At 43.4% G+C, this 13642-nt stretch overlaps 1 pseudogene; it reads left to right on the forward strand.

Moving 5' to 3' along the window:
• The first annotated feature begins 89 nt into the window (after window positions 1-89).
• Window positions 90-6632, forward strand: LOC138088311 (large ribosomal subunit protein eL42-like; annotated as a pseudogene).
• The last annotated feature ends 7010 nt before the right edge of the window (window positions 6633-13642 follow it).

The raw sequence follows: 13642 nt of genomic DNA on the forward strand, positions 1-13642 counted from the left end.
GCCTAAAAACGGTGTCTAGTGGGATGGCCCAGAGGCACGTGACTTCTGTCTCTGTTTCTTAAGGTCCCTTCCATCTCTGTGAATCCAGAATGCACGAAACATCCTGGTAAGATTACCTAAAAGGCTGTGATCAACTCCACTCCCTTGTAAGGGCTTTTCCTAAAAAACTGAAGTATAGTAGGCTTCCCTGGTGGCTCAGTGGTAAAGAATCCACAGGAGACACAGGTTCAGTCCCTGGGGCAGGAAGATCCACTAGAGAGGGAAATAGCAACGCACTCCCAATATTCTTGCCTGGGAAATCCCATGGACAGAGGAACCTGGTGGGCTACAGTTCATGGGGTCACAAAGAGTCAACGAAAACAACAAAAACAACAGCTGATTTACAGTGTTCTGCCAATCTCTGCTATCCAGCAAAGTGACTCACTTATACACATATAGACGTTCTTTTCTAATATTCTTTTCCATTATGGTTTATCACGAGATATTGAATATAGTTTTCCCTCTGCCATACATTAGGACCTTGTTGTTTACCCATTCTAAATGCAATAGTTTGCATTCACCAACCTCAAACTCCCGGTCCATCCCTCCCCCAACCCCTCTCCCCTTGGCAACCACAAATCTGTTCTCTATCAGCCTGCTTCTGTCTCACAGATAGGTTCATTTGTGCCATATTTTAGATTTCACATATAAGTGATATGCTGCGGTGTTTGTCCTTCTCTTCCTGACCTACTTCATTTGGTGTGATAATCTCTAGTTACATCAACTACGCTGTTCACTGCTGACCTCCCACACTTTTCAGCTGAAGGTGGCATCAGCTACAAGCTGCAGGAAACAAGAGAACAAGTTTCCGCTTTGATAGATGATGCGTGTCATTATGCCAGATGAATAGGAAATGCCTTCTACCGTGAAGGAGGCAGGAATCTGCAAGATCAAACTAAACCCAAAATGAAATCTTTGTACAGGAAACAGTTTAAAAGGTCGGTGTGGGTTCTCCCCTCAGGTATGCAAATATGGCAGTTTATCCAGTTGGCATCAGTCAGCCTGCTTGATTGTTTTTTAAAAAGCCCTTGTTTTGGGTTCCATTGTAACCAGTGCAGTGATGCCATATCCCTTGTACCAGCAACAGACTAGAGGAAAAGCCAGTCTTCTGCACTAAATCATTAGGGGGGGCATGTGTGAACCCTGGCTTTTAAGCTGCATTAAGGCTCTGATCTCCATGGAGTACAAATCCAGGTTTACGGAAAAGCTGCTTCATGAAGGGAACAGGAAGAATCTTAGTCATATTCTCAAGCACATGTAGACAGGTCACTTTCAACTCTAGATGGATGGTCACAGACCATCCATTCGCTGTAGACTTGTACAGGGAGTCCCCATTCTCGTGTTTGATTGTGTCATTGCTCATAACCATAAAGTGTCCAGTTCCTGGGCCCACAGCCCACATGTGTGAGACTGTGTGCACTGGGGTGATGGGATGGGGTGGCAATTCATATATGGATTTGGTCTTTCCTGCTTTGTCTCTTTTTAAAATACCGGCATCAACAAATGAACTTATTTACAAAACGAAAACAGACTCAGACACAGAAAACAAACTTATGGTTACCAACAGGGAAAGCTGAGGGAGGGGTAAATTAGGAGTTTGGGATTAACAGAGACTATTATACATACTAACTATACTATTATACATAATAACTAATACTACTATACATAAAATAGATAAATAAGAAGGACCTACTGCATAACATAGGAAACTATGTTCAATACCTTGTAATAATCTATAAGGGTAAAGAATCTGAAAAAGGATTATATATATATAAAAATACTTATATATATATGATGTGTATACATATTATTCAGATGTGTGTGTATACATATATATATATATATATATACATACACATCTGAATTACTTTGCTCAACACCTGAAACTAATACAACATTGTAAATCAGCTATATTTCAATTTTTTAAAAAGGTAACACTCTGCTCAATGTTATGTGGCAGCCTGGATGGAAGGGGGTTTGGAGGAGAATGGATCCGTATATAAGTATGGCTGAGTTATTACAACATTATTAATGGGACTTACCCTAGTACAAAATAAAAAGTTAGTTTTTTGTGGAAAAAAGTAACAGCATCAAGCTATCAAGACCCACTGGTTAAATAAATTGGTTTACTTCCATTTACAACTGTATATTGATCACTTATAACATGTGCACCAGGATCTGGGCTGGAAATAACAAAACGTTATTTTTGTTAATAATAAAATGATGAGTGATCCTTGAGCTTCAGCCTCCAGAAGCTAATGATCCAGGAGAGGAAGCCTACATAGAAATAAGCAGATACAAGTGATGACCCCAAGGCAAGTTTCTGAAGAAGAGGGAATGTTTACTTCTCACTTGGGGAGAGAAGACACCACTGAGCTGTGATGTCTGAAATGACTTTGAAAAGAAGATGAAGAGTTTATCAAGAGGAAAAGAAGAAAACAAGTGTTCCCTACATGGAGTCTCATCTGCTTGGCCACTCTGCACAGGACAAAGTTGAAATCTGTGCTTATCCAATCTGGCGTTTGCCATAGTTCTCACATAAAGTCAGCAAACCCACAAGGAAGCAGATGTTTAAGCAGAGAAGGAATCTTGGCTCTTGGTGAGGATGCTCTTAGATCCCCAGCAGCCATTGCTTCACCATCTAAATGACGTCGTTCTTTATGGCTAAGGCTATAGAGATGCTTCCAGTGATTGTCATCTGAGTCTGGCTTGGGGGTCAAGGGGAGCCTGTGCTGGGGTCCGTTATCTTGCCATGGCTGTAGGGGAGGAGGGGGTGGTTAACTCTCAACATAAGTACATCCTGGGTTTCTATCAGGGTCTTCTCCGTTGCTGCTGCTACACCACCTTTCATGATGGGGGAAGGACCAGTGCAAGGGTTGCTCATGTGGTCATCTGTGGTTTGAAGAGGACAGCTGCAAGGCAGCTTATGGTGGAAGCAACCATACCACCAGAGGTAGAGGGTTAACAGAAGCAGCTACACCTCTCAGGAAGAAACTTAGGCATATATAGGCATATAGTGTTAGTTGCTCAGCTGTGTCCAACTCTTTGCGACCCCATGGACTGTAGCCCTCCAGGCTCTTCTGTTCATAGGATTTCCCAGACAAGGATACTGGAGTGGGTTGCCATTTTCTTCTCCAGGGGATCTCCCCTACCCAGGGATCGAACCCAGGTCTCCTGCATTGCAGGCAGATTTTTTCTGATCTGAGCCACCAGGGAAGCCCCAGGAAGAAACATAGTTTCACATAAACCCAAGTCCCTTTAAAAGAGATACAGATAATCAAGGAGCATCATCGTGAGCAACTGAAATACTTCAAGGTTTGTAAAAACCATTATAATGGTCAGGGACTGGGTGGTGGGAAAATGAAGCCCCATATAGCAATAACTCTTCACATAAAAATAATCAGACCAAAGCCGTTTATCAAAGATAGACAGCAGTGGAGTTTTAGAACTAAGTCTTCCAAGAAAAGTAGAGAGATCTGATAATGTTAGAAATTTCCACAGGGAAGATGCCCCATGACTGCAGTTGAGAAAATTTGATGGAAAAAGCTTCTCCTGTTGCTTTTAGCCAATCTTTTCCTCAGATTTCCAAATAAGAACTTGACTTTTCTCTGGCATCTTGACTTGTCTGATTGCCTTTGCAGGAGGCTGACTTTTCTTCACAAAAATTGTTACATGCCATGTGACTACCATTGATTGTCTGCTATTGCAACCAAGTTCTGGAAGACACACTGCCCCCCTTTTCAGGCCAGCACTGCAGTCAGTTCCCCCTGTACCTCCACCCTTCACAGTGCAGACTCAGAGGAAATCCTCCTCTGACAGCTGGGCTGCTGGATGGAGCCAAAGGTGGTCACGTCCATCTGCTCTTTCCTGAGAACAGATGTTTGGTATCGTCATCCTAACAGGTTGGTGCCAAGCCATCCTGCATTTACAGCATCTAGATTAGAAAGCAGCTAGGAGGACAATCAGAGGGGTGTGTGTGTGAGTGTGTAGAAGGCAGGGAGGTAAGAATGATGTGCTTTCAAACTCTGATTAACGCATATGTGTGGGATCTAGAAATACAGTATAGATGATCCTGTTTGCAAAGTAGAAATAGAGACACAGGCGTAGAGAACAAATGTATGGGTACCAAGTGGGAGAGGGAGGCAGTGGGAAGAATTGGGAGATTGGGATGGACACATATACACTATTGATACTGTTTATAAAGTACATAACTAATGAGAACCTACTGTATAGCACAGGGGACTGCTCAGTGCTCTGGAGTGACCTGAATGGCAAGGAAATCCAATAAAGGAGGGCATACGTGTATGTATGGCTGGGCTTCCCTGGTGGTTCAGGTGGTAAAGAATCTGCCTGCAATGCAGAAGGCAATGGGTTCGTTCCCTGGGTCTGGAAGATCCCCTGGAGGAGGGCATGGCAACCCACCCCAGTAATCTTGCCTGGAGAATTCCATAGACACAGGAGTCTAGCAGGCTACAGTCCATGGGGTCACAAATAGTTGGACATGACTGAGCGACTAAGTACAGCACATGGCTGATTCATTTTGCTGTACAGCAGAAACTAACACAACATTGTAAAGCAGCTATACTCCAATAAAAATTAATTAAAAATAAAAGACACAAAAATAAATTTACAAAATAATAACTCCAATAATGTATTAGTAAATTGCAGCCAGGGAACCATCATTCATCCCATCACTCCTCCATTTCCTGACTGAGCAAGTGAAGACTAATAAAGTGATAGCTCTCTGGCTGGATCCTATTTTGACTCGTCCTCAATTGGCTTTCACACCTTCATATTCATCTAGGTGTCTGTGTGTCTGTCTCTGTGGTACACAGAGCCAGGTGCCAATGACCTGCTCGGAGCAATGACTGGCTCACTTTTCCCATTACTGAGTGTGCACTTCTGTTCCCATCAGTCCCTGGAAAGGCAGCTCTTTGGACACATTAACCCTCCAGGGTGGCCTCAAGCCTCCAGAGCGCTAAATAGTAAAGTACTCAGCCCCTCTGTGTGGTCCCCAAGGAGAGCCAGTGCCCCCGCCTGCCTGCCTTACTTGGCACTCAGGGGGCAGCACCCAGGGCTCACTGTTCTCCCTGGCTTGGAGTTCCTTCCCTCTGTCGCGGTGTTCATGACGTTCTGATCCATCCTAGGTGATGATTATCCCTTTTTAGGGACTATATAAGAATATATCCTACACTGCTGCTCGGTCACTCAGTCGTGTCCAACTCTGTGACCCCATGGACTGTATAGCCCACCAGGCTCCTCTGTCCATGGGATTTCCCAGGCAAAACACTGGAGTGGGTTGCCATTTCCTTCTCCAGGGGATCTTCCTCATCCAAGGATCTATCACGGGTCTCCCGCATTGCGGGCAGATTCTTTAGTGTCTGAGGGAAATGTGTAATTATTTGACCAGTAGCAGTGAGATGGCTGTGTTTATACATCTCACACAGTTCTGACTCCTTCCTACTCTGGCCAGTCGATGCACCACTGTCTACTAGGCAAGAACGTGGCCACCAGCGGTGCAGCCGGCCACATGCAAGAGAGGCTCCTTGCCCATGTTCAGTTATCTGTCCTATGCCTCGCTGGAGACACAGAGGTCCTCTCATTTGACACATGACCTTGCACACTGCCCCCAGAGCTTATGGAGCCTAGTTCACATAAAACCTTTTCCAAAATGAGAAAGCTCATATCCAAACGGTACCCTCCAGGGAATTTATCAATTCCTGTCTTTCCAAGAAACTCAGGATTTTTCTCAGTACTTGTCATCGGTGTCAATGGCATGAAAATTGAATTCTGTAGAGGTATGGAGTTACAGAGCATCTCCCCACACCAAAAAAAAATTAACTAGCATGAGTAAAGGTAGCTTCATTTGGTCCTGTCCCCAAGAGGAAGTATCCGCTGATTTTAAAATTAAAGATAGTGAACATAAACCAAGTTTAATGTCAAATATGTATCTTTCACTCTATAGTCACATCAAAAATATGTATAAGTTGCAAGTTATGACAGGTTCTGGGAAGAAACAAGACATAAGAAAGCTTCTTTCTGTGCCGACAGTGCTCTTGCAAAGGTGGTGAATGTTCCTAAAACCTGCCAGACTTTCTGTACGAAGTGTGGCAAGCGCCAGCTGCACAGAGTGACATAGTACAAGAAAGGCAAGGATTCTCTGCATGCACAGGGAAAGTGGCGTTACGACAGGAAGCAAAGCGCCTATGGTAGGCAGACTCAGCCAATTTTCCAGAAAAAGGCTACAACTACAAAAAAAGACTGTACTGAAGCTTGAATGTGCGGAGCCCAAGTGCAGATCTAGTATTGGTCATTCAGTCGTGTCCGACTCTTTGTGACCCTGTGGGCTGTAAACCGCTGGGCTCCTCTGTCCATGGGATTCTCCAGGCAAGAATACTGGAGTAGGTTGCCATGCCCTCCTCCAGGGGATCTTCCCTACCCAGGGATCGAACCTGAGTCTCCCACATTGTGGGCAGATTCCTTACCACTGAGCCACCCGGGAAGTAGATCTAAGAGAACGCTGACTATTAAGAGGTGCAAGCATTTTTGATCTGGGAGGAGATAAGAGAAAGGGCCAGTTGATCAAGTTTTGAGCTTCATATTTTGTTTTATTATGAAGACAATAAAAATTTGAGATTCTTACTTAAAAAAGGAAAGAAAGAATATACAAAACACAGAGTCAAGCACACACACACACAGCACACACACCCCAGAAGTGACATAGTGAGACTTAAAAAGCAATAGAAAAAGAGGCAATGACAGGCCCATCCGGAGATGAACTTTGGAATAACATCACTGTCTTATCACTGATTTCATTCTGCCTTGAGGGTAGTTATCCTCAGGCAACTGCCAACTTATCTACAAACATCTGCTAAAAAAAAATTCTTTTTAAGGATCCAAAACTCAAACTCTTCAACCTAGACTAATTGATCCATCATTAAAAGAGTGACAACTAGACATTATGTGTCTCTAGAGGTGATGCAGTAAGAAGACATGGCACCATCTATGCAATATCTTGGACTAACTGATCTTGGACTGAAAGTGTAAAAATACAAGAATAACAGAGTAAGTTAAACCTCACCAGAAGGAAGTAATCAACCAATCTAGGATGTGGGAAACAGCATAGGGAAAATGGGAAGAAGAAAAAAAAGGTGGGGGAGAGGGAACTCATAAAATTTAAAAGAGATTTGAAAGACCTATTGGGCTTCTCTTGTGGCTCAGTAGTAAACAATCCGCCTATCAATGCAGGAAACTCAGGTTAGATCCCTGACCAGGGAAGATCTCCTGGAGAAGGAAATGGCAACCCACTCCAGTATTCTTGCCTGGAGAATCCTATGGATGGAGGAGCCTGCAGGCTACAGTCCATGGGGCTGCAAAAGAGTCAGATATGACTTAGCCACTAAACGAGAACAACAAGGAAAAATCACTGAGCTAGGGAATCATCACTTGGATGTGCCCATAAGTGACACATATGACATGATGTCTAAGATTTGCTTTTAAATACTGTAGCTAAAAAAAGAAAAATGTTGCGTGAATACCTGAAACTTAATTAGATCATTTTTATTTTAGTTGATTCTGGATGGTGAGTAAACAGGACTCATAATAGCATTCTCTTTACTTCTATGTATGTTTGATTTCTTAAAAACCCATCTGCTAATAAAAACCTTAGGCACGCTTGTCAACAGGCTTTCCTGTCAATGCCTGCTTTCAAAGTTGCTTTACTGTCTTCTTAGAAAACTCCTTGCAGGCATATTTCCCGATGCCTGAGGAAACACTCCAGAATTCCTACCAGGAAGCCTTGGAACAGTCTCAGCCTACTTCACTGTTTTTCCAGTAAATGTTGCTAAAGCCCCAGAGCAGAAAATAGTACCTATATGGGGCTTCCCTGGTGGTCCAGTAGTTAAGATTCCATCTTGCAATGCAAAGGACACTGGTTTGATTCCTGGTCCAAGAGGATCCAATTTGCCAAGGAAAACTAAGCCCATGCACAGCCACTGAGCCTGTGCTCTAGAGCCTGAGAGCCACAACTGTGGAAGCCCACGTGCCCTACAGCCTGTGCCCTGCAACGAGGAAGCCACCACAATGAGAAGCTCGTGCGCCGCAGCAAGGAGCAGCCCTCACCCACTGCAACTAGAGGAAACTTACATGCAGCGAAGACCCAGCACAGCCAGAATAGAACAAAATAAACAAAACTGTTTAAAAAAAAAGAAAATAGCTATAAGCAGAGGTTCAGTTCAGTTCAGTCACTCAGTTGTGTCCGACTCTTTGTGATCCCATGGACTGCAGCACACCAGGCCTCCCTGTCCATCACCAGCTCCCAGAGTTTACTGAAACTCATGTCCATGGAGTTGGTGATGCCATTCAACCATCTCATCCTCTCTCATCCCTTTTTCCTCCCACCTCCAATCTTTCCCAGCATCAGTGTCTTTTTCAATGAGTCAGTTCTTTGCATCAGGTGGCCAAAGGATTAGAGTTTCAGTTTCAGCATCAGTCCTTCCAATGAATATTCAGGACTAATTTCCTTTAGGATGGACTGGTTGAATCTCCTTTCTGTCCAAGGAACTCTCAAGAGTCTTCTCCAACACCACAGTTCAAAAGCATCAATTCTTCAGTGCTCAGCTTTCTTTATAGTCCAACTCTCACATCCATACATGACTACTGGAAAAACTATAGCTTTGACTAGATGGACCTTTGTTACAAAGTAATGTCTCTTCTTTTTAATAAGCTGTCTAGGTTGGTCATAACTTTTCTTCCCAGCAGCAAGCGACTTTTAATTTCATGGCTGCAGTCACCATCTGCACTGATTTTGGAACCCAAAAAAATAAAGTCTGTCACTGTTTCCCCATCTATTTGCCATGAAGTAATGGGACAAGATGCCAGAATCTTATTTTTCTGAATGTTGAATTTTAAGCCAACTTTTTCTCTTCACTGTTTCACTTTCATCACATGAAAGATAAATGTAGGGAAGTGAGAGTAAGATGAATTGGGCGTGTGGATTGGCATATATACATTATTGATACTATGTATAAGACAGACAACTAAGTGAGACTGTGCTGTATAGCACAGGGGACTCTACTCAGTTCTCTGTGGTGACCTAAATGGGAAGGAAATCCAAAAAAACAAGAGATATATGTATACGTATAGCTGAGTCACTTTGCCATATAATAGAAACTAACACATCATTGTAAATCAGCTATACTCCAATAAAAATTAATTTTTTAAAAAAGGTAAAAATTAAAAAGATTTTTAAAAAGAAGGATAAATGAGCAGGTACCTAGACGTGCCCCTGACCACACCCTCCACCACCACCAATACTATTTGCTAACAAAGAACGAAAACATCCTCCTCTACTGTCTATCCCATTCTAGAAGAGTCACCTGTTGGATTGACGAATAAACCTCCATAACTTGACTCTCAAATAAATCTTCGGACTAGAAGATTTATAAAACCACAAAAATTCCACCATTTAATTTCACCTCTTTATCTTTCCTTGTTAAACTTCAGTGGGGTAAAAGGGCTAGGCATTTGGGCTACATCTTTCAGGATGTAGAGAAACAGGAATGCAGAGAAAATGTGATAAGTAGTAAGGAGGGAATGGAGGGGTCCCATCCCTAAGGACTGAGAAGGGAACAGAATTTACAGGGATAAGGATGGCTACCAAAAGGAAAACTGGAAAATTTGATCTTTTCTTCAGCTATTTCAAGTTATGACTAAAAAGTCTATATTCCAAGTCATAGAGAGAGTCATCAAACTGAGTTAATGGGAGAGAACTGCTGGATGGGGAGATAAAACAAGCATGAAAGACGGTCTCCACCGGCACCCTGCTTATAATTTAGTTGGAGGGAGAAAACTTAACGGAGCTGAGTGAAACAGTCAGGGCACAGTTGCTCATGAGGCTGAATGCTGTTTGCCCCACATGGGGTCCAGTCATAGTGTGTGAGTTGCCATGAGCAGGATGAGCAAGCAACACCACTGAGGTGGAAGTGGGGACTTCAAGGAGGGGAAGAAAAATCCACTGACCTCAAAGATAAGTAGGTTTGGACCAGCTAAGACTTCTCACAAGAGACAAACAGAGCAGAAGTATGCAACAAATATTTGCTGGGTGCCAATTATGTAGCTTACTCCTTGGAAGAAAAGTTATGATCTACCTAGATAGCATATTAAAAAGCAGAGATGTTACTTTGCCGACTAAGGTCCGTCTAGTCAAGGCTATGGTTTTTCCAGTGGTCGTGTATGGATGTGAGAGTTGGACTGTGAAGAAGGCTGAGCGCCGAAGAATTGATGCTTTTGAACTGTGGTGTTAGAGAAGACTCTTGAGAGTCCCTTGGACAGCAAGGAGATCCAACCAGTCCATTCTGAAGGAGATCAGCCCTGGGATTTCTTTGGAAGAAATGATGCTCAAGCTGAAACTCCAGTACTTTGGCCACCTCATGTGAAGAGTTGACTTATTGGAAAAGACTTTGATGCTGGGAGGGATTGGGGGCAGGAGGAGAAGGGGATGACAGAGGATGAGATGGCTGGATGGCATCACTGACCTGATGGACATGAGTCTGAGTGAACTCCGGGAGTTGGTGATGGACAGGGAGGCCTGGCGGGCGGCGATTCATGGGGTCACAAAGAGTCGGACATGACTGAGCGACTTATCTGAACTGAACTGAATTATGTAGCAGACACTGTGTTGAGGCTGATACTGTATGAAGATGCTGTAACTGAAGCCCTTGCCTTCCCAAGGCGAATTGCCTGGTGTGGTGTCTGAAAGGTGCAGCATCTTTATCAAATGTGTGGAGACAAGGACGACTGGAGATGAGAGTGTATATTCCAGAGAAACAGAATCAGTAGGGTGTGTGTGTGTGTGTGTGTGTGTGTGTGTGTGTGTGTGTGTGTGCGTGTGGAGAGCGAGAGAGAGATTTTAAGAAATCTGTTCATGTGATTATGGGGTTGGCAAGTGTAAATCTGCAGAGTAGGCAGGCAGACTAGAGACCCAGGAAGAGTTTACATTGCATCTTGAGTCCAAAGGCAGTCTGGAGGCAGAATTCCTTCTTCCTCCAGAGACCTCAGTCTTTTCTCTTAACACCTTCGACTGATTGAACACGATCCACCCACATTATGGAGAGAATTTACTTTACTCAAAGTCTATTGATTTAAAGGTTAATCTCTTTTTTTAAAAAAAAAAATGCCATCACAGTGACTTTTAGACTAGTGTTTGACCAAATATCTAGATGTTATGGCCTAGCCAAATTGACACATAAAGCTAACCATCACAGGGCTTCCCTGGTGGCTCAGTGGTAAAGAATCCACCTGCCAATGTGGGAAACACAGGTTCAATCCCTGGTCCAGGAGCAACTAAGCCAGGCACCACAACTGCTAAAACCCATGTACCCTAAAGCCTGTACTCTGCAACAAAAGAAGCCACCACAGTGAGAAGTCTGTGCACCGCAATGAGAGAAAAGCCTGCTCGCAGCAAGGAAGAGTCAGCACAGTCAAAAATATATAAATTAAAGTATTTTTTAAATTAACCATCACAGAGTGGGACGTATGTAAGGGCCATAGGTGGTGTGAAAGCCACCTATCTGTGTATGATTCTTGAGCAGTCAACCAGCAGAAGCCTGTAGGTTATGTTAGGGGCATATCTGGCACTTTGGAGACAACACCACCCTGTCATCTTTACCCCAAGGTCACCAAAGACAACACCTTTACCTCACCCACCTCCCCCCCCACATCTTGTGGCTGGCACTTCCTTCCCAGGAAGCCAAGTCCCACCCTCTGATGTTTACACCTGCTCTCCCACCCTGATCGGAAAAGCAGGGAACCCTGGTGTTTTGCTTGCTGACTCTACAGCCAGGAACCCAGACAGCACAAGTCACATTTTGCCTTTTATAAAGCCCGGGTAAATAGAAAGGAAATTTCATTTTCAATTTTGAAGTCTTTTAAAGCAATTCATATTTTCTGTTTTAGGTCGAAATAAGTAACGACACTGACTCTGAAATGCAGCTGCCGAATTTGACTTAGGAAGCAAAGCACCACTGACAGCACTCTCTGCATCAACACGTCTCACTTGCTTCCCGAGGGTGGACCGCACCTCCCCGCTTTTCCACGAGTCACGGAGTTCTCCGGTCACAGCCTACGTATTATTAGCCTTGTTCGCTAGATGAGTTGTAGGTGCTTGGGTTGGTATTTTTTTAGTCGTTTCCTTCTTATATGAAGACTTGTAAATTGTACCTCCAAAATCGGCTTTTAATTTTTTAACAATATTTAATGTGAGGCATGCGACATGAGAAAAAACATTCTGTGAAAAACCTTCCACAGTCAATTCGAAGAGAAATGTGGGTTTGTATAGTTGAGGTGTCAGGTCCCCATTGCTGCCTGCGGTGACCCCAGACCTGAAAGAGTTCACATGGTAGATGTCACCTGGGGTTTCTCAGCAGCAAGTTAGATGCCATGACAGCTGATAAATGGGTACAGAGAGTGGATCAGGCTTTCAGACTGCGTATGGAGCAATTGTTCACCACCACCAGACAAAACAGGGAGTCCTCCCTTGTTCTCAACTTTCCAAAACCCAGAATAATAGTATGGTAATCTAAATGTTCAGATGGTGAATGACATCTTGTTCTTCCTGTGTTCTGAAAAATTATATATCATGGGTATAGGAAAGAGTGAAATGACTAGTAGAGCATCTTTGCCCTTTGGAGGGAATCTGGGTATCTCTGAGGTTCAGATTTTCTACCCTTTATCCCAGACCTGCCACTGGCACCCAGACCTAAATATACAGCTTATAGGTTCATGGGACAGAAATCACAGCCATAAATCTGCAATCAGAAGTGTTGCTCTTAATATATTCCAAAAAAGTATCCAAATGGCATGGAGTTCTCTATATACTTCTAAAGAAGTATAGATACTTCTATTGGTTCTTCATCAACTTTTCTTTCTTCTAACCTATTCCAATAACCAAGAAAGTAATATGGGAAACATAATTTCCCATGGAAGAAAAAGACTGTCTTGAAAACTCATCACATTTTTTTTTTCCATTCCTACCTTTCAATTACTATTTCCCACATCAAAATAAGCTTTGCTCACTTTGTGTAACAACCAGAATTGGTCCTCCTAGAGGCCATGAACTTGGGTACATGCACTATTTAACCCAGAAGTTGTTAACCTGGCCCATGAACCTCTGAGTCGGTCTACAACCCATCTTAAATGGTGTCTACTTTTTTGTATTTCTATAGAGGCTTTCATTTCCTACTTCTTCTTCCAAGTCCATATATCTTATGAGATCGCCTTAAGACTGAGAATTTATGCAATAAGGTCCGCCCTGGTTCATGACAGTGTGGGCTTTCTGGAGGCCTGCTATACTCACAGCCTCCTCTGGACTGTGTCTCCCATCAGTCAGCTGAATCCCATCACTTTTCATTCCACTGAATGAACCCAAATTAAAAATGAACAGGAAGTAGCAGGGACTGGGGAGAAAGACCAGTCCAAGTCACCTTGTACAGTTGAGGGAGGTAAATCCTCGGGGATTTGCTGATGTATCCAGAGTCCTGCTGTGTCCAGAGGGCATGTTTTGTGGCCCAAGGAAGGAGAACCTGGAAGACAAAGACAGGGAGGG

This window comes from Capricornis sumatraensis, chromosome 11, assembly GCF_032405125.1.
Source record: "Capricornis sumatraensis isolate serow.1 chromosome 11, serow.2, whole genome shotgun sequence".
NCBI lineage: Eukaryota > Metazoa > Chordata > Mammalia > Artiodactyla > Bovidae > Capricornis > Capricornis sumatraensis.